The 19691-nt window shown below is 33.6% G+C and overlaps 1 long non-coding RNA gene across 1 annotated transcript; it reads left to right on the top strand.

Annotated features, from left to right (window-relative positions):
• Positions 1-18470: 18470 nt before the first annotated feature.
• LOC141646074 (uncharacterized) lies at positions 18471-19266 on the top strand. The gene is made up of 2 exons (XR_012545321.1): positions 18471-18765; positions 18961-19266. It is a non-coding gene; the product is annotated as an uncharacterized LOC141646074 (long non-coding RNA).
• The last annotated feature ends 425 nt before the right edge of the window (positions 19267-19691 follow it).

Genomic DNA, 19691 nt, shown 5'->3' with positions numbered 1-19691 from the left:
TGATAGTGACTTGACCATGACAAAGCCTTAGACTAATTTGTCTTGTGAAGACAAAAAGGAAAAAGGAAAATGGTCCTAATACTCAATAGACCCACCAGTTTTTGGGCATCATTTTTAGAGAGATTTTTCTCATTATTCATTCTCTAATGTTTTTATGAAAAACCACTACACTCTCTCTCTTGTTCTTCATAAAAATCATTTTTATGAATCAAATTTGTACAAATCAATCACTAATAATACTAGTAGTAGTATATGAGTATTAGTAATCGATTTTAAGGTAAACCACATTACAAATATCTAGTACATGTTAGTTTGTGGGATTTTGAGATAGTCTTGGGTGCTACTTATTGGAGGGATTCTATTTTGAAGTCATGGATGTTCATCCATTATTGTAAAGCTCAAGAACTAACAAGAAGGAGATTTTGTTGGTGCCCATAAAACTGAAATCATATAGTAAGAACAATGAATTTTTCTCTTATCTTATTTATGTTTGCATGCATAAGATTTGTATTTATTTTATGACTAAATAAATTGTTTCATATATGAATATGTCAAAATAATGAGATATATATTTCTAACAAGCGGTATCAAGAGCCTTAGGTTGTTTGCATGCAAATCGGTTATTGTTTTTCCGAGTTATACGATTAACAAACAAAACTTATAAATTTGTGTTTATTATGATATATCACGAAATTTATTAAGCATGTTAAAGTTTCTGGTCCTAAAATATTTTAGGATATTTTGGTTTAATTTATGGATTTTATTGTTCATTTTATATAATAATGGCATTAAAATGTGATTTTATGATTAAAATGTCATTTTTGGACTAAAATTAGCTAAACTTAGATTTTTCTAGTGGTTTGTGGATATGTTTTCACATATATTATCTATTGATAACCTGTAAATTTTCATAATTTTATGTGTTCTTATGCTCGAAATATGGACTTTTCAAGATAAAATCGAAATTAAAAGGAAAAATAGGTTAATATGAGTTATATTTCGAATCTGGTCATAGAAATTTAGTATGTCATCACATGCAATTTTATAAGATGTGTGTAAAATAATTGGCTATAATTAAGTCTTTATGCATGATTTATGAATTTTTGATGAAAAATCACATAAATAGTGACCTTAATTATTAAAAATTGCTAAAACATACTTCATGACTAAGGAAAAACGTCACATGTTGCATTTTATCATATATTTCAGATATAAAATTGAAAAGTTAATAAATATAATTTTTCTTATATTTTTATGATTATAATTGATAAATCCGATAAACCGCAACATTGTTTTTCTCGATAAATTTTGAAATTTTTAACCTAAGTTTTTGAACATTATGAGTGTCATGGTATTTTTCCAGAATGTTCATGAGTTTAAAATTTTGAAGTTTGAATTTATTTGAAATTTTTATGATTTATTTGAAGTTTATGGCATTATATTGTAATTTTAAGTCCTTTTATGAACAATATTAAGAAATATAAGTTAATTATTGTCAATATGTTAGTGGAGACTAATTTTGAGTCCTAAGTTGGTTAGGGTAATTAACTTGTACATGAATATGAATTTATGTGATTATTGTGATTATAAAAAGTTAAATCACGCAAATCCGTAAAAACCGATTAATATACGATATTGGCTCCTTAAAGGCGATTTAGCATAAAATTGGGCATGTTCATACATATTATAATGCTGCATTTTATTTATGATTGTCATAATTTTAATTTTATGTAATTTTTGAATTATGTAATTTTACTTAGTAAGGCCTTAGTTTTAATTGATATTACCCGAAATGTATGGGAATATCGATTCGGTTGTAATTTATTGTGATCTAGTATCACCGTTTTGTAATTTAATAGATTTATTTTTATTTTTATTACAAATGTATAATAGGAAATTATGTAATTTGTTATGTAATTTATTTATTCCGGCGATCCATTAAAGACGGTATTACCTCGAAATGCGTGCCAAGACCGAAGTTCAAGGGACCAAAGGAGTTGGTTTCCGAATTTGTAATAGTTAAATTAGATTTACTATTTTAGGAAGGTCATACTAGGATTTTTATTATGCTTTGCATTTTATTTATTTATGTTGCATGCATCGCTAAATCGCCATAACTAAAACATGCATTATCATTATATCGAGTTTATCGACCGTGTCAATCACAATTATCGTAGTTCACCGCTTTAGTTCACTTAAAACGTGATAGATAATAAATTGACATGACCTCTCGCTAAAATAAACAATTGGGACATAGCCTTACCAAAAAGTAGAAACCATGAAATATTTCGCGAGGGAGTGCACTCGGCCACCCCGGGGTACAAACCTTGTTACGTAGGGGAAGTGGGTGATAATTGTTTATCCACCGAATTCATGTTGATGAGGGTTTCATCGGCTACCCCGTGCCCAAGTTAATGTGAATTTGGATCATGGACACATTTATTTGATATTTGGATTGACCTCAACGGAAGTATTCGTGACCGTAGTCGCATGTGTTCCGGGCTATAGATAAATATTAGAGTAATTTTATCGACCGAGAGTTCTAAAAGTAGAATCGATTAAAGAGTTATTCCACCGAGTTATATTGATAAGGGTTTCATCGGCTACCTCGTGCCCAAGTTAATATGAATTTGGATCTCGAAATCATTTATCATAGTTGGGTAGAGGTCACTATGTAAATGCTTTACTTGTTATTTACAAGTATTAATAAAACGATAAATGTTAAGTTTTCCACTATTCCGTTATCATATTGTTCTATTTCTTTACCACAATTCATATACGATATCATTTCGTTTTTAGTTCAAATCTCCATTAAAACATCGTAACTAAAGACAAAATTTGAATTTTCTTCTAAAAACCTCATATTATCCATTCTAAGGATCTCTTGTGATGAGAATAGATAAGAGTTATTCATGATCAAAAGGGTTTTTGATTCTTGACTAACATATCTACTTACAATGAATTGTTTCTCATATGCTTAATTGAGTTAAGTACTTTGAAACATTACATCATTTTGGTAACTAGATTTGTTGGAAATCAAAATTGACCAAAATACCGCAACCACTTCAATGAAAGTTTTAAGACTAAAACAAACGAATGAAGAGTAGTCTTCATGAAATTCAATTTTGCTTCTCTAAGCAAAGACTCATTGAATTGATTGGGAGCATTCTCTTAAACCGTTAAGAAAAGGGTAAGGTTCAAAGAAGTAAAATTAAGATGGAATTGATACAAGGTAATGTTAAAAGTAAAGTTATTGAGTATATCGATACTAAACCTATCAATCCCAACCGATAAAGTTTCCATTGTCTTAAATGTTGGACACTAGAAAGGAAACTACCCCAATTTTTGAAGAATCAACAAGTTAGTAGTGGGACATCTAATGGGACCTTCTTCTTTAAATGTTATTTGATTAACATAAATTTTGCTAGTACTACTTCGTCAATATTAGAAACCAGTGGTGGTTTTCATCATTGTATTTGATACATAGGATGATTAGAATATGACGACTAGCAACAATGATGTTGAGAGATAGAGTCATTGTGTACTCAATCTAGTTTTTGAGTTTAAAGTTGTACTTAATTGTGACTATTAAGTGCATAAACTCCAAATAAGAATATAAACTTGTTAAGATACAAAAGAGGTTTCACTTTTATGACCCTATACACCATGATTTGATATATGGCTAGCCCATTATCATGGTGATTATATTCTAAATCAAACTAGAATGATATATCATGTAGATGATGCAAGACTCAAATTGGTAACCTAAGATTGAACCTTAGATTCTAGAATGATGAACGCAAAGAGTTATCGAGTACTCTTGAAACCATTAGATCTTATGGTATATGCGTATCTTGTATTCAAAGCAAGATGTCTCGTGCCTTTTGGTTGAAAAGGAGATCGAGGTTATAAATCATTGATCCAAAATAGGTTGATCATTTTCTTTTACCAACGATTTAAGTTGACGCTAATGTGTTCGCTTAATAAGGTAAATAGAGAAATCTTTGAAGAAGTTCAAAGAGTTCAAAGAATCACGATCTAGTCGTGATGGGATTATCAAAGTGAAGACTTTGATATAAGCCAAATGAAATATGATATAGTATCACAAGTTAATCTCTCTTAACACACATTATGGAATAATGTGTGGTTGGATAAGAAATCAAACGCTATTCGATATGGTTTGGACTTCAATCAAGTTATTTTGGCTTTTTTGATCCTTTTCGGGATTCTATCATTTTGTCTAAATTATTTTTCCACTAAATCTAAAACGAATCATATGAGATATGAAATGGTAGGGTACCATGTTTGTAAGTTTTTCAAAAGAAACAAATGCTCATTTTTCCTTATTGTAATCACGAGTACAACGGGTTTGTGGCTCGTGAAACTGTCTTACTAAAATACAAGTTTATTTCTAGAAGACAGAGTGGGAGAAATTTTTCAAGAACCACAAGAGCCACAAAGAATGTTATGTCGCAAGAAACGTGGTCCTTCTTGGCTACATGAGACGTTTTGTGTAAAACGGTGTTTCTTCAAAACCTAGGAGGTTAAAGTCATCACCTGTTGAAGATGATAAATTAGTGTTACTTTTAGAAAGTAAAAAGCTTGCAACTTACAAACAAAATTGTTTGATTCAAGTTGATTACTTCTGGAAAGTAATGAACATATGACTTACATAAGAGTGTTTAAGTCACAACTCAATACAAGGCTTAGAGCCATGAAAATCCGAAATAAAAGGCTTGATTGGTTGCAAAGGGTTTTGCACTAGTTGAAATGCTTAAGTCTATTTGGATCTTCTTAGGGATTGTGTTTCATCATGAGATATATAGCGAGTAAATCTAAAACCCACTTCTTCAATTAGAAGGAATGTATTCAATACATGTCTTGAGTTTTGTAGATTCTTGCAATCCTAAGATAATGTGAAACTTAAGAGAGGGTCTTGAGCAGGACATTAATGAGTTGGAATCAATGATTTGATCATGGTATAAAACTTTTCTCGATAAGTCGAGAAGTTGTGTTTATACATGGAGTTTAGTGGGAGTTACGGAAATTTTAATTAGTCTAATGTGTGGATGATATATTGATCATTGGGAATGATTTAAGACTTTTGGAGTATAATAATACATCTTGAATATCCGGTTTTTTGGAGATAAATCCACATGATATTAGCCTCAAATAAGAAGTTTTATGTTGATAAGATTCATGATTAGTTCAATCGAGTTGAACAAATTTGATTGATTTCATGTGCTTCCGCTGCCGAATGAATTAAATAGGAAATGATGTATAACACTTCATATACCTTGAGTATGATGAATTGTTTCAAATCGAATTTAAGTAATAGTTACCAAGTAAGCCATAAAGATTACCCTTAAGTGATTGCAGAAGCGTCGAGGATGTAAAGCAAAGTGTTTTTGATGCAATTTTGTGTAAGGGTGTTACACAAATGACAATTGGCAATTGAGTTTGCGCATGGTTTCCGACAAAACCATAATCAAAACACATCAAGATGGTTAAGTAACCATTGTGGCTATGTTATTTGAGAAATAGATTTTCTAGAATCATTCTAGGCAATAAAGAACAATGAGAGATATTTACAACGGAAATTGAGTACACTTGCAATCATGAGATGTACAAGAAGGATGAGTCCCGCACACTGTGAAAACAGTGGGAGCTATTCTAAGGCTAGAGGGCCTATGTCTAGATTGGATCTAGACACGTACTCAGAAAGTTTTGTAATGCAAATGTATACATTACAAAGGAAAACGAATATGTAGTAAGGTTGAGTTAGGTACAAGAAGTTGATAAAACCTACTAACCAAAGCGTTTTCCTAGGCTTAACATGATGAGTCATGACATTTCAATTGGATTGAGATTAATAACTACATACAAGATCAAATTAGATTATAGAATATGAAATAGTAATCAGGTATTGACTATTCATATGTGATAATCACATTTGTCGTTCGAGTTTTTAAAATCTGAAAACTCCTTTTATACCTTGTTACATCCAAATGGGTTGTAGAGACAATATTGAACCCCGTTAAAGTGAACCCGGATTAACATAGTATTCGCCCTTAGTCACTTGTATGAGGTGACGTCTCGAAGTGACTAGAGTGTGATGCGATTGATGGCAAGTTCAAGTGCCATAGAGTCATGTGAGATGACTAGTCGATCACATAGGCAGACTGTTAGGAACACTTTGTCGGGCAGTGACCGCTTATAGAGTTCTGACAAATTTATATAGCCTGGTCGTGGCGAGAGCTACTATAGTATTCTAATGAGTCGATTCTTTTGACTAAAGACTGTTCGCCTAAGATGGCACAGTTTCAGATTAACTTTGATTTATGTTACTACGACCTTCGTAAATGGAGTCAAATGGGCATATTTTGGGTTATGATGGCTGTGGCTAGTCGAAGGGAATAAATGCGATAGGAATTATCCACCCCCTTGTCAGGGTTAAAACAATATCTCAGGGCCACTCGAGGAGTAATGAACTGGAAATGCGTGGCCACGCTCGGAAGGTTTCTATGGTAGAAAATTCCGGCCAATCAGTTATTCTCCAGATCGAGGAAACCACTCTCGATATGATCACTTGCAAGTACGACCCGAAAGACACCTTGCATTGAGTGGGAGATAATAATAGGACAAGAGAATTGGTGACGCACACTTGTCGAGGATAAGTGGGAGATTGTTGGAGTAAGTGTCCCCGACAATAATGCGATCACAATTGTCGATCATATTGATCACATATTTAAATCTCATATCAAGAATACGAAAGGGATGATACATTATATATATATATAGTCAACTGGTCCACACATATCGGTAATGATTGGCTGGCTAGAGTTTGACATTACTGTCGTGCGACGGTGGTGATCAGTTGATCCCTTGAGGTCACACCTAAAGGACGATTCCCTTAATTGAAAAAGGTTAATCAATTGTATGTCGATACAGATTAATTAATTCCTTAAAATTGAACAAATTTTACCATAAGAGAGAAAATGACATCTTATTATAATGTGATTAAATAAGATTTTATTTAGTAATTTAAGAAGTTATATTACTAAAATTAATCGGTGTTTGCGAAACACGCGAGATGAGAATGATAAGTTAGTTATAATTACAAGATGTTGTGAATTATACTAATTAGTATTTAAATGACCATTTTATGAGAAAGTAATTTTGAATTACTAGTCAATTTGTTAAATGTGATTTATTTAATTTGTAAATGATATTTAATTTGTTAAATATGCATTTTAAATTAAAACATGACATAAGACATGTCACATGTCACATGACATACAATTGTACAATTGACAAAAATAAAATGGACTCCATATTACACATCAAAACCGAAAATTGACGGGCAATTTTAGAAGTTTTGTCTTATTCATTTGTCTTATTCATTTGTCTATGACACTTGATAGTGACTTGACCATGACAAAGCCTTACACTAATTTGTCTTGTGAAGACAAAAAGAAAAAAGGAAAATGGTCCTAATACTCAATAGACCCACCGGTTTTTGGGCATCATTTTTAGAGAGATTTTTCTCATTATTCATTCTCTAATGTTTTTATGAAAAACCACTACACTCTCTCTCTTGTTCTTCATAAAAATCATTTTTATGAATCAAATTTGTACAAATCAATCACTAATAATACTAGTAGTAGTATATGAGTATTAGTAATCGATTTTAAGGTAAACCACATTACAAATATCTAGTACATGTTAGTTTGTGGGATTTTGGGATAGTCTTGGGTGCTACTTATTGGAGGGCTTCTATTTTGAAGTCATGGATGTTCATCCATTATTGGAAAGCTCAAGAACTAACAAGAAGGAGATCTTGTTGGTGCCCATAAAACCAAAATCATATAGTAAGAACAATGATTTCTTCTCTTATCTTATTTATGTTTGCATGCATAAGATTTGTATTTATTTTATGACTAAATAAATTGTTTCATATATAAATATGTCGAAATAATGAGATATAGATTTCTAACACTTACGTGGGGAAGACGTGTGGGCTAGCGAGAACTAAACCCTTGGACCTTAGTTTGCTAGTTTAGAAACCCTTTATTTGTTTATTCGTGGGATATCTTTTCCTCGCTTCCTAGACTTGGGTTGTAATAACCTAAGTTTGTCTATTGTAGTATTCGTTTCACTTCCTTTTTGGCACCCGCGTGTTAATCTTTAACTAGTAGTAAAAAAAAGGTTTTAAAAATATCATAAATTTCCGCTTTAATTTATTAGTTATATTTTCCGCTTTATTGCGGGGTGTCACAGTTGGTATCAGAGCCTATGTTGCTCCTGACGCACACACATGTACCCCAAATTTAAATTGAACTTGACCTTGAATAATGAATGAGAGAGGGGTAGACTTAAGGACCTAAGGTGGTAGTCTGTAGTGTGTTTGCTCTTTGTTAGGTTCTAACATGTTTGTTGATTGTCATTTAATAATTGTTGTACCCTTGGATCGAGGACCGTGAACTTACCAATGTGGTGATCAAGATTTGGTGCCTATTGTTGAGAATTGAAGATTTGCTCAACCTTTGAAGAGTGCTTCTCCTTCCATGAAGATGTTTCTCGTTCTTTGTGTACCTTGCCTTATTCTTTATCTCTTGGGGTTTATCCTTCTTCTAAACTCTCTTCTCTTTTACTTTGAAATCTACTCTTATGCCCCTAAATTGTCCTTTGTTTCTTGTTTATCCTCTCTTAACGCATTTTGATAGTACTCTTTCTTTTGAGGAATGTTGACATTGATTGGGAAATTTGACTTTTGTGGAGATTGTTTGTGTTTGACCCTTAATCCTGGTTTTGCGAGGTTGTGATATTAAGGCTTAGGTAGTGTGATGAGACATATTTAGTGATTCTTACACCTATATCCTTGATAAAGTGAGTATATTTGATTGGTGGATTTTGTGTGTCAAGTGTGAGTTGCATTGGTTACTAAAGTTATAGAACTTGGCTTTGTTGTTTATGTTTGGGATACTAGTGCTTAGTACTTGACTTAAAATGAATGAAATTTAATGGTGGATTTGAGGATGTAGGATTGACCAAGTAAGTCGAGTTTTTTATTGGCTTCCATAATCACTTCGGATATGAGCGGTTTGATAATGTGTACGTTACCATATGATAAATGCTAATTGTGGGATTATTAGTTAGTCTAAGTGAGTGATCTTGATGACTACTTGAGGTATGGTATGAAAGTGAGACTAAACTACATGGTTGGGAAGTCTTAGCGCTTGTTTTGGTAAATAGAAAGGATAATGGTATGGTTGACGCCAATTGTTATGTTAAAGGACATAGTTTCAATTTATGGTGTTAGAATGAGAATATATGAGGTAGTACAGTGTTGTTACAACTAAGACCTTGTCTCTTGGGAACTCGATGGTAAGTAAGTTCTAGGATATCGGATTTGAAAGAATATTCCTTGGGATGTTGATGACCATAATGGATTGGTGATATGATTTGATGTTAGTTGACCCTTGGGAGTTCTTCAGTTGAGAGAGAGACTTAGTATTGAGAAGTATTTGTTAACCTTATAGTTTCCTAAACCGTGAAGTTGTATTGAGCACTTGAGATGATGGGATGATGATGTAGATGAGTCTAATTCTGTTTTTGGGAATCCGTAATAAGTAAAAGGATAGAAGGACTCGAGATCCTATTGATTTTTCAGACTTTGGGTTGGCATGTTACTACCTTGTTTTGAAATGAGAACCTTGTGGAATATTCGAGGAACCTTTTCTGGGAATTTAGAGTTGGAATAAGGATCCTTGATTGAGGATTTTACCCTTTTGAGAAACCCATGGTTGACACTAGTCGGATATGGGTATAACTTTGTTGGAAACCTTGACCTTGATCTTGTGGAAGTTGTTTGTAGATGTTTGACGATTTGGAGTGGTGAAATCACACTTATAGTGGAGTACCTTGTTTCGTGGAATTTCTTAGGATGAAGTAACGTAAGTGTTTTGAGTAATCCTTGGGAGTGATGTGGCTATGAGTTTTGTTGCCAGGAAGTTTTCGGAACCATTTAGGATGATGTTGTTGTTTGAGGTTTGATTACCTGGCGTTTCCTTGTTGCCTAATTCCCTTTCTTCTTTGACCATAAGCATTGCCGTTCATGCCTTTCTTCCTCTCTGCATCGTGCCCCTCCCTTAAGTTTAATACTATATTTTCAGGAATTTAACTCCCTTTTGAGTTTAAAGGTGAAACCTTCATTTTTATTTCGGCTTTTGCAAAAGAAAATTTGAGTAGATTATCTTTTTCTTTTGATTTTGACGTTGATCGGATGTTAGAACTCGTTATTAGAGACGTTTAATAACTTGTCCTACGCCTGTCGGCGAGTGATTTTTGTTTTAAATTGTCTTTGACTTGGAAAGTTAGCGTTCTTGTGTGCACGACAAGAGCAATTTCGTTCCAAGAATGAGACTTATACTTTTGAAAACTCTTCGTTAATGTTTTTGAAAGTATTTTGATTTTTAATTTATGCCAATGATTTACCTTTCGATCTGGTTCTGTCGGAAAATTTAATTTGAAACTTTCGAAAGAATTTAATTCTTACGATAAGTAACCTTTTAAATGTTTTAGTTAACGATTCCAAAGTTCAGTTTTATCTTATATAACCTTTCATTTCTACTTTCAAGTTTCGAGGACGAAACTTTTTAAAAGATGGGGTGATTGTAACACCTGCGAATTTCCCACTTTGACATTTAAAATTTATTAAACCGTTTGATTACTTTATTTTATATTTTTGAATTATTCAATTTAATTAATTTTATGTCATACACGATTTTTATGAACGTATTATATAAAAGCTCATTTTTTATAAAATACGTATTATTCAATTATATTTTTGAGGCATAATTTATATAAGAATTTATGTATACATATTTTTGGTCGGACAGTAATAATAGTGACAGTAATAATAATAATAATTCTCGTCTTAATTTTCGTCTAACTCTAGACCGTCACATTTCCACTTGTGAGACTAATCTTTCTCGACCTATCCTTTATCGACAATACATCACACCCACCTAACATCTTATACTCTACTTTTATATACATATTTTATTATTATTATTATTATTATTATTATTATTATTATTATTATTATTATTATTATTATTATTATTATTTTTTATTATAAAATGCGCGCAGCTTTCATTATAATAAAAACAAAATGTTTACATGAAATTGGTGGGGAGCCGAGAGACAATCTGGGCTCCCACACCCTTAGCAATAGTAAAGCTAATACGAGTAAAAATGTAAGCGGCTACCCGAGCCCCAAAGATCCCGAGATACCGAGAATTTCTGGATCCGCTGAGCAAGGCAACAAAGATCCGAACTCAACTCCCCGAGTGAAGAGAAAGAGAAAGGTAGGAAACCATAACCCGCTACCGCGCACAAATCCTCATACTTAGCACACTTTCGCCGAGCAAAGATCGGGACAACCCGCCCGCACAAAATCGCCAACCCACCGAGTCAAAGGTGAAGAACCCGTCAGGTCAACGCACACATCACGCTCCCTGTCCCAAGAATAAAGCAATAAATCCGCAGGACGAAGAGAGCCACCATGCCCATCAACCAAACCGATATCAACCTCCTTCCCCGCAGAAATACCAAACCGATTATTATTATTATTATTATTATTATTATTATTATTATTATTATTATTATTATTATTATTATTATTATTATTATTATTATTATTATTATTATTATTATTATTATTATTATTATTATTATTATTATTATTATTATTATTATTATTATTATTATTATTATTATTATTATTATTATTATTATTATTATTATTATTATTATTATTATTATTATTATTATTATTATTATTATTATTATTATTATTATTATTATTATTACATTATTTCTACTACCTGCCGTCCCCACCTTCCCTCATTCCTTCTTCTTTCTTCTTCTCTCATTCGAATAAAGGAGCAACAACAACAACAAACAAACAGAGACCGCACTACCCATTTTTATTCGACCTTCAAACCCGGATTTCTCCCTCGTCTCTCCACCTTTTTCTCTAATTTCTGCACCATTAGCTTCCCCTTTCCTTCCTCATTCTTTCAAGGTAAGAAAGTTGCGATCTTATATGACTTTCTTTTTTGACCCGTCTTATAAGGTTTCGGTTTTGCCTCAGTCTCTTTCGTTTTCTTGCTCCATGACGAAGGTTTCGAAGACTCTGTGGTAGATTGAAGCTTTTGGGACTATTTATTCGAAGAATAAGGAGCGGCTAAGGTAACCGTGATAGGTTACTCGACAAAGTGTCGATATTCGTCCCTTATCTCGGTTTTATACTTTTATTTGTCTTAAAGATTGGTTCTTTATGCTTTACTCATATGTGTGATGGAATATGTGAATTATTCGTCTGTTTACATGCTTAATTGGATGTGTGTTTCGGTATGGAGGGTGTGTTTTACCGAGTGAAATTCCGTCTTAAAACGGATTGTTTTCACCTGCATTTAAAACAAAATGACTTGTTTCTTTTAGATTTTGTCGTACTTAGTGTCTTTAATGATAGCATTGCACTTTCCAAAAGAAAACTTGTGATTTCCAAATTTTGTAATGGTAGGACTAGTACGTACATGAAAGGTCAAATTGGGTTTGGAAGGATATATAGAACATGAATTTGTATTTGAAGAAGAAGACGTAAATTATTGATTAGATCATGTACGGTCAGATGAATAAGAGTTGAAGAGCGGTGAATTTCCGTCCCAAAAGACGCATGGAGTGGCCTGTTTTCATGGTTGTTAATCAAGTATTTGTTGTGCTTTGTTTCCGCCTTAGTTATGTTTAGGAACTCGTGTTAAAATGACTCAATATTATCCGTGTTTGGCACGGTTTTGTGGCTGTTTTACGGACTGTTTGGCAGCCGTGAAATGGGTGGTTGTGTGGACTATTTTGGTACCATTTGTGACGCGGGTTATGTGGCCATTCGGGTCAGCTTGGGCAGTCGAAATGGAGGTGTCGGGTTGTGGTCACGGTGTGGGAGCCGTACCATTCCATTGCCCTCTTGTTTGATTTCCTTAACAATTTTTATGAGTGTATATTTTGGGCTCATTTGACCTTGTTGTTGGGCTTGTTATACTTTACTAAGTTGGACTTGTTGTATTTTAATTACTGGACTTCACATGACAATTTATTTGGGTCTTACATGATCAAATTGTTGGGTCTCACATGATTATATGTTTGAATTTTACATGAGTATTAAGTTGGGTCTAACCTATCTTGTTTGTTGGGCTTAATGTGATTTAATTGTTGGACTCCTTATAATTTGTTTATTGGGCTCATAAATGAGTCACTTGAACTTGGACACATTTTATCCCGTATATTTCATATAACGTAAATTATTCATTATCACTTGTTATATTTTATTTAACCAGCGTGTTAAATTATGAAGTGAAATATTTTTTGATATAATACAAGTATGAGATATTTATTATAAGTAGTTGCTTGTAGTGAGTCGTACTCTAGATAATATTTAGTATTGTTCGGTTGTGAGAGTCTTGGTTCTACCGGATACTAGGGGTGAGCCTGAGGTCCTCTAGTTGCGGTATGAACGTCGGGAGTGATGTTCCCATCCGTACTTATGGTGATGCAAGCCATAAGTATGAATGTGACATTAATCAACCCGTCCCTGAGTCACGGTCCTATCAGATACTAGGGGTGAGCCATAGGCCCGCTAGTTGTGATAAGATCGTTGGGATTGATGTTCATATCCGTACTTTTGGTGAGATGCAAGCCATAAGTATGAATGTGACATTAATAATCCCGTTCTATGTGCTTGTTTGTTGTGCTTGTTTGTTGCACTTGTTTGTTGTATTTGGCCATGTTTTATAGGTAACCGCTGAGCCAGATACTTGTTTGTTGTGTCTCGGACATGTTTTAAAGGTAACCTCTAAGTCGGACACTTGTTTGTTGTATTTGGCCATGTTTTAAATGTAACCGCTGAGCCAGATACTTGTTTGTTGTGCCTCGGAAATGTTTTAAAGGTAACCTCTGAGTCGGGCATTGTTTGTTGTATTTGGCCATGTTTTAAAGGTAACCGCTTAGCCAGATACTTGTTTGTTGTGCCTCGGACATGCTTCAAAGGTAACCTCTGAGTCGGGCACTTGTTTGTTTTATTTGGCCATGTTTTAAAGGTAACCACTGAGCCAGATACTTGTTTGTTTTACCTCGGACATGTTTTAAAGGTAACCTCTGAGTCGGGTACTTGTTTGTAGTATTTGGACATGTTTTAAAGGTAACCGCTGAGCCAGATACTTTATGTGTTGTGCTTCGGACATGTTTTAAAGGTAACCTCTGAGTCGGGCACTTGTTTTTAGTATTTGGACATGTTTTAAAGGTAACCGCTGAGCCAAATACTTTAGAGGTCGTGCCTTGGACATGTTTTAAAGGTAACCGCTGAGCCAAGGTACTTAAGGACTTGTGTCTCGGACATGCTTTAAAGGTAGCCTCTGAGCCGGATGCTTTGCTTATTAAGTGATGTTAGTAGACCTATTTCATGTATTGTATGTTGTTTGGTTTTCAAAGTTGGATGTATCATATGCCTTATCTATGATTGACTACGCCTGTTTTGAATGTTAGTCTCATGTCTGAGTGCTTGCATCAAATAGTTATATTCACGATGTTCTAATATGTTCTTGTTTTTCTGTGTTTCGACATTTTGTGGCTGGGAGTGTTAGAAATCTATATCTAATTATACAACATATTCAAATATGCTACAATTTAATTTAGTCATAAAATTAAATATTGATCTTATGCATGCAAACACAAATAAAAGTAGAGAAGAAATCATCAACCTTACTATATGATTTCGGTTTTATGGGCACCAACAAGATCTCCTTCTTGTTAGTTCTTGAGCATTCCAAATAATGGATGAACAAAGATTCAAGTATAGAATCTCTCCCAAAAGTGAATACCCAAGGAAACCTCTTAATTACTAATATTATTATGATCTAGTAATAATAAAAGTCTTTACTTAAAATTTGACACAAAATATTTATTTGTTCTCTTGGAAAAATTTCGGTCCAAGAGGAGGATATTTTGTGGTTTTTATTTCTCTAGAATTTTCATAAGATGTGTAGAGAATAATTTTTCTTACACTAGAAAAATATTGTTGAAGTTGTGAATGGAATTGTAGAGGAAAAACATGGTTATTTCCTAGTGGAAAACCTGGTTATAGAGGGAGGGTTATTGGGGAGCCAATGCATGCAAAAGATGCTCTTCACAAAAGCTTGTAGGGTTGTATGGCTAGAGATTAGGCTTTAATAATTATGTTTTCTCTTATTAAAATAATCAACATAATTTTTCCACTAATACTCCCTCCAATTTTCGGTACATACAAAATAAAATGGAAGGTCCATTTTATTTTGTCATTTGTCAATTGTGACATATGTGACATGTTACTTGACATGTGAATTTGTAATGTATTTTTAACATATTAAAAATCAACATACTCATAAAATATGTCATTTACAAAATCGACTAGTAATTCGTAATTACTTGTACCAAAACGGTTTATCAAATTATAAATTACAACGTCTTGTATTTATAATAAATTATTCATTCAATTTCAAATTCAATTGTTTCGTAAACAATAATTTTATCCAAGTAATAAAACAATTCAATTACTTAGACCGTATCTAATATAATCGAATTACAATAAGACACGTTAATTTTACTCACAAAATCATCCGTCAATTTTAAGCAATTTAATTAACTCGTATCGGCATACGATTAATTAAATAATCAATTAAGAGTATTTCCCTATTGGTATGACCTAAGGGGATCAACTGATCACCGCCGTCGCACGACAGTAATGTCAAACTCTAGTCAGCCAATCATTACCGATATGTGTGGACCAGTTGACTGTAAAAAAATTACATCCCACATGTATTCTTAAAAAAATGAGATTTAAACATGTGATCATCATAATCAATAGTTGTGATCGCATTATTGTCGGAGGACACTTAATCCAACAGGGAGAACCTTGAGTTACTCCCCACTGACTGTGGCGTTCATGTTTACATGAATGACAGGTTGTGAAGATGCTTACGTGGGGAAGACGTGTGGGCTAGCGAGAACTAAACCCTTGGACCTTAGTTTACTAGTTTAGAAACCCTTTATTTGTTTATTCGTGGGATATCTTTTCCCCGCTTCCTAGACTTGGGTTGTAATAACCTAAGTTTGTCTATTGTAGTATTCGTTTCACTTCCTTTTTGGCACCCGCGTGTTAATCTTTAACTAGTAGTAAAAAAAAAGTTTTAAAAATATCATAAATTTCCGCTTTAGTTTATTAGTTATATTTTCCGCTTTATTGCGGGGTGTCACATCTTTGACCTGTGTTTTCTCAGTGAATTCTCAAATGGAAGCTGATGTGTCATAATCTCTTGCAAAGCGCATTCTGCATTTAAATAAGTCTTGGGGAATGCCTATTCTTTTTTTGTCATATCTTATCATCCAGTTATTGTCTCAATTTCTATGAGAACTCCTTCGCGTGGCTTAGATTTCCTAAATGAAGTTTGACCCGATAACTGAATATATACGACACAATACGTTTTCTGACTGTTTTATATACTGAGTTTTAGACCAATAGGCAGGGGCCCAGGGGTAACGACTATGAAAACTTAATGGCTTAGAACTTTTAACGTAAGTATATTCTTCGCACTGTTACTATCATCTTGTTGTTGCAGGAGCAGGATGTAAAAATTTCCGAACTTCAGACCGAGAACTGGAAGATGAAAGTTAAGCTCAGGTATTTAGGCGGCACATCTGAATAATGAACAAGTAACGATAGCGAGACTTTATTGTGAAGAAAATATACTGTCTTGTGATGATTTATATAGAGAAGTTATTGGTTATTACTAGCTAGATGTCTGTGTTTATTGATTGCCTTCCACATTGCATGTTTTCAGATTTGCCGCAAGCATGGAGATTGTAATAAGTTTAAATTTTGCAAACATTGTGATGGTGCTTTCCATTCTTATTGTATTCAGCCTCCACATAAGGTTGTCTTTTATATTTTTATTTTATATTTTATTATTTAAGTTTATAGTTTTTATTGATTTATTTTAGTGATTGTGCCTTTTATTCTTTTTGTCGGTGCAGAATGTTAGTTCTGGACCTTACCTGTGCCCCAAGCATACAAAATGTCACAATTACGAGTCAAATGTTCCTGGAAATGTACTGAGTGTCAGGTACGTAACCACCGGCCAATACTCATATATTGAAGATTTATGATTCATTTTTTATATTTAGTTTATTACCCTATTGGGTTTTTATTGTCATTTGTGGTGCTTAAGAGTAAAGGCACTTTGCATTACTTTTCAAAGCTGTTTAACTCTTTAATAACTTTGTATGATGTAGATTTATATAGGTTTTTATTATAAATACACATATGACAACTTGGCCTTGGATTTTGCTTGCGAAAAGCATCTTTCCTAATTTTTGGAATGTTGGTCATTTGGCTTCAGATATATACTCCTTCTGCACTAATCATTTATTTACCTTTGATTAGAATACCCCGCACAAAGAATAATAAAAGGTAAATAAAAGATTGAGACGGAGGGAGTAATTTTGTTAGTTTTTGGCATCTTCGTCGTGAGTGAGTAAGGTTAGTCGTGGGATCCCTATGATGTTAGTTATTCGATATGAGTCTTTCTTCGAGAGAGGAGTTCTGTGTTTTGTTGTTTGAAGCTAAACATTTTTTTCTTTTGCAATCCTTGTTATATTAGATTCAGGCAGAGGGAGTAATTTTATTAGTTCTTGGTATCTTCGTAATGAGTGAGTAATGTTAGCCGTGGAATCCTTATGATGTTAGTTATACGATATAAGTCTTTTTTCGAGGGAGTAGTTCTGTGTTTTATTATAGGAGCTAAACATTTTTCTTCTTTTGAAATCCTTTTTATATTACATTTTATGTGGAGTAAAAGAGATTGTTATTTGGCTCATTAAACTTTGCGTGGTTCTTATGTTGTGAAGTTGGTTTAGGTCTGCTTTGTGTGGCAGTGGTTGGTTGGAGATTATCGTGAGTTTTGGCGATATCTATTGTGTACTTATAAAAAACTACCTTCAACCTTGTCTGCTTTGTGTGATTGCTTCCCTTGCACCCGAAGAACAGCTACAGGTAATTGCCTATTATATGAGAGTATTATTTTATTTGACCATGGCCTCAATACACTTTGTGTGCTTAATATGTTTTTGTTGGACATATTTCATTCCTTTTGATGTTGATTTGAATCAATTTTTAGCGGTTTGCAACTTTTCAGCGTGTGTATTCGCCTATCCCATTGGTTCATACTGCGTGTGTCCATCTACTGTTGTGATGGCATGTCAGTTGAGTGAACCCATTAAAAAAACATTTAGTTATGGGTCCTTTGGAGACAATCATCTACCTTATTAACACAGAGAAAGAACAGGTACGTTTGACCACTCATACTATGACGTATAGATGAGTCTTTCTTTTAAAGGGCATGTAAAATTGTTGTACATCGACATTTACATTTTAATTAAGTTGTGTTTGGTGAAGTTGATAATCTTTTAATTCTACTAGCTATATGCTTCTTTGTTTATAGACTGTTTTAGAGGCGTTGTGGTGAAAAAACTTTATTCTGATTTCAGGATAAGGATTCATGGGATATGAGTACCCCTAAGAAAATAAAAACAACATGCTAGAAAAAGGAGAAAGGCAGGGCATTTTTCAAGGCTGACAAATACGTGAGAGCTTCAAAGAGATACAACAAGGTAAAAGGCTTTTTCTTTGTTAAAGTGATCAAGTTTCAACTTAATTATACTATAGCTCATGTAATAAGAAGTCGTCGGTTTGCGATTCTTTTTCGCGCAGGCTGTAAAATACAGAGTATGATACTTTCGTTAGTACTGAAGATATCTTGCAATCTAGGTCTAACAATTTAAATGAACTTTATTTCTTTTATACAGTTTGTTGATGATGACAACATGTGCTACATGGAGATTTACACCTTTGACATCCGTGAGAACTGGCAGCTAGCAATATCATTCTCAAGTTATTAATCGATGCTTTCTCGAGTAGCTTATTATTTCTGTGTTACATTGAGCTTGGCCTGTCCATGTAATTACTCTGTCTCTCCATTTGTTTACATTCTTTTCCCAGCATACTCTGTAGTCAGTGAGTGTGTAATTTGTGAGTTTGATGACTCCATTATGGGGAACCTTGTTAAATTTTGTGGAAATAGGAATAGCCACTGGACCAAGTACTATTGATGATTTAATCGTGTTGAAGTGTGTTCAATCTCATGATCCTTATGATCTATGAACTACTGGACTTCAGCTCAATAATGGTTATGTGCTCTTAGAATTTGTGGGAGTAATGAACTATGTTGAATACTGTGGACATAGGCCACCTGCGCCGCCCAGCCGATCTGTGGACATAGCAGCAGTCTGAAAGCCACGCTCGGTAGATGCTGTTAGAAATCTATATCTCAATACTCAACATATTCATAATGTTATAATTTTAATTTAGTCATAAAATTAAAAGATGATCTTATGCATGCAAACTATAAGTAAAATAGGGAAGAAATCTTCATTCTTACATTGAGGATTTCGGTTTATATGGGCACAAGAGAGTTCTCCTACTCTCTTGTTCTTGAGCTCTCCTTAATTGGATGAAAAAGGATTCAAGAAGAGAATCC

This window comes from Silene latifolia, chromosome 3 (genome assembly GCF_048544455.1).
Source record: "Silene latifolia isolate original U9 population chromosome 3, ASM4854445v1, whole genome shotgun sequence".
Lineage (NCBI taxonomy): Eukaryota > Viridiplantae > Streptophyta > Magnoliopsida > Caryophyllales > Caryophyllaceae > Silene > Silene latifolia.
Note: the sequence above shows the minus strand (reverse complement) of the source record. Positions and strands in the feature narration are given on the sequence as shown.